This window comes from Oratosquilla oratoria, chromosome 36 (assembly GCF_046742065.1).
Source record: "Oratosquilla oratoria isolate Oo_2021 chromosome 36, ASM4674206v1, whole genome shotgun sequence".
In the NCBI taxonomy this organism is placed as follows: domain Eukaryota; kingdom Metazoa; phylum Arthropoda; class Malacostraca; order Stomatopoda; family Squillidae; genus Oratosquilla; species Oratosquilla oratoria.
In genome coordinates, this window is record NC_134812.1 from 30947138 (window position 1) to 30950738 (window position 3601).

The window sequence follows — 3601 nt, forward strand, 5'->3', positions numbered from 1 at the left end:
CCACTTCATTGAATGTACAGTTGTCTCCAGTTGTTTGGGTTCGTAGATACTTGAGGTCGTAAATTTACGACGTAAACGTGTCTTTTACGACCTCGTAGACTCTTCTGCGTCGTAAATCTTCGTCGCCAAAGAGATGCGTTTGCTTCAGCGTTGTAGAAGACGACGGGCGCTGTGGTACTTACAAGTGAAACAATTCTATTTCATTTTCCAGCACCACTCAGTTGCCTACAAGATTTTTTTTCTTTCTTTTTTATCTTCAAGGGTTATTTTTCATTTAATTATTTATCTATTTATTTATTCATCTGTTTATTTATCTACTTATTTATTTATTTATTTATTTACTTATTTATTTGTTTACTTATTTATTTATTTATTTATATATTTATCTATTTATTTATTTATTTATTTATCTATCTATTTGTTTATTTACTTATTCATTTATTCATCCGTGTCTTTACCTATTTTTCTATTTCTATTTCTTTTATTTATGTATGTACTTATTTATTCATTTGTTTATCTATCTACTTATTTTATCTATTTTCTTTGCTCCATTTGCATTTCACCGAGATACTCAAAGTCATTCCTCGAACAATGACGGGCACATAGTGTGTATGCCTTACCCAAGGGGTGGTCCCCTCTTCCTTTTTTTTTTTTTTTTTATCCCAACCTAATTTCAAACCAAATGAGAAGGACGACGCCTCTGCTTTGTAGTAGTCTCAGGAGCGCCTCTGGGTCCCGAAGAAGAAGGAGATATGGATCATGACAGTGAGGACCCGCACCTGATATAATGCCTCCCAATATCCGGAACGGGGAACGCCGACAGGTCTATTGTCCAGATCTTTTCATTGTTTCATTGTTACAGCAACCATGAAGGCTGACTTATGTGCGCGTTGGTTCTGGTCCATATTTCACTCACGCTTTTGCATGTATATATATATATATATATATATATATATATATATATATATATATATATATATATATATAATATATATATATATATATATATATGTATATATATATATATATATGTATATATATATGTATACATATATATATACATATATATATAAATATATACATATATATATAATATATATATATATATATATATACGTATATGTATATATATACGTATATGTATATATATATATAAATATATATATATGTATATATATATATATATATATATATGTATATATATATATGCAACAAAAACACTAGAGACGTGTGTTCTACAAATGCAAGGTATCCACAATAAAAAGAAAAGACCTCATCAAAGCGCTTTTGTGTATTACATCTAGTGAAGAAATGCATAGTTGCAGAGTACAAACAAACATAATATATAGTAGGGAAATGGGACGTGGACACAAGAGATCCATGTGTCAACGATGGGAGAAGGTAGTGACCAAATGTCATAGTGACAAAATATCATAGGAATGTGGGAAGCTCTCCCTGGGTACAAGGTGTGGATCAGATGTCTAATAAATCTTACATTTGGAACATATTTGCTATTTCTTTACAAATATAATTATCTATTTTATAAAAATCTAGATTAAGATTGAAATTAGTATGATTTGTAGATTTAATTAAGCTACATTCGGTGAGGTTACTTTCGGCTATATTATTGTTGAAAGTAATCACACTAACATTTTACCCCTAACTGATGTCAAACTGATTGGCCTGTGGTTGCATATAGACGATTTGTCTCTCTTTTTTAAAGCAGGAACAACGTTTGCTTTCCCCGAAGCAACAGGTACAAAACCAATGTCTACCGACTTATTAACTATTTCCCACTCTGAACCCTGGGATTTTGTAGCTTTAAGTCTATCAATCTGTTTGACTACGTCTATCTTAGTAATCCTGATGTTAGATAGTCTACTTCCTTCATCCCCACTGAAAATTGGATCGCAGTCAGGTACCTCACCTAACATATCCTTTGTAAACACCGTGAGAAAATATGTTAAACGCCTCGCTAATTTTATCCCCTGAATCTATTATGACATTTTCGTCGATTTTGATCGGGCTTATCCTCCCACACCAAAATATATATATATATATATATATATATATATATATATATGTATATATATATATATATATATATATATATATATATATATAAGAATATACTGAGGAGAAAGAAGAACAAAGACGATATTGGAAGGAGAACAAGACAAAGACACTGGATAAAAAGACGATACGGAGCAAGAGAATGAGAATGAAAGTTAAAATGAAAATTAAATGAAAAATAAAGATACAAATAAAAAAACGAAAATGAAGAAAAAAGCAGTAAAAACATACGGAGAAACAAAAGTAGACAATGGTGGAAAGGGAACAAGAAGACATTAGACAAAAAGACGCTATGGAGCAAGTGCGTGAGAATTGAAATAAAAATGAAAGTACAAGAGAAAAACACAAATGATAAAATTAGAATGAAGATGAAAATAAAAATGAAGAAAACAAGTGCTAAGACCATGTGGAGAAAGAAAAACAAAGACAATGTTGGAAGGAGAAGAAAAACAAGACACTGGACAAAAAGACTATATGGAGCAAGAGAATGAGAATGAAAATGAAAGTATGAATTAATGTAAAAATGGAAATTAAAACGCCAGCTCCAATGCCAACATAATTGTGAATGAGAGATTGACAACAAGAATAAAAACGATAAGAATAGTGTAAAGATACAATCGTAAACTAACACAAAACTTAAGCTTATGAAACACTTTTGTAAAATCACATCTCCACTTTTAAACAATTGTACAAACTACCGAATGTGTAACTATGCAAAAACCCTCTGTGTACGTGAATTTGCAGACTAAAAAAGTGACTTTTTTATTAAACGCACATAACAGATGTGCCCTGTTTTGACTGAAAGGGAAGCATTTGTCCCTATATAGGAAAAGAGTAGTTATTTTCTTCTCTTTCCCTCATTCCTCTCTTTTCACTGTCCCTTTCCACAGAAAAGCCAGAACCACAAAATAAAACAGTGTCTGGTCGTCGCAAAAATGGGAACGTTGTTTTGGCATCGCCTCCCCCCCCCCACCATTTTTTTTTCAAAGTTAACACTCAAATGATAATTGTTACTACCATCTGCTAGATAAGATAATTTTAATCAAGCTTCCGCCAAATTATTTTATTCAGCTATAGGAAGCTCCACCTGATGAACAGAATATTAAAGCTAAATAAATTAAACTTATCTCTGTGATTTGAGTGATATTAATTTTGCCCAAGTATTCGCCAGGCGATTTTATTCAGTTAACAGAATCTCCTTGGAAACTCCCCAAAGACTACTAAGTCTTCCATCAGAACCACACAAGATACGAACTGGAAAAAAAAAAACGAAACTCGAAGGCAACCTACAAAAAAAAAAAAAAAAAATCCAAGTAACCTTTTTCATAACGTAGAGTATACTGAACCTTTCGACAGCATCCCATAAGTTCATGGTTTCCCTCAATCAGCACTATGCCTGGGGACCTACTTTGGCCCTTACACCGCAGCGACATAAGGTCGTAATTGCTGATTACATTAGCAGTGAATTTTACAGGTAAACTCTGTGGCCATGTTCATTTTTGGTGTTTGTAGCGATGCGTGATGGTGG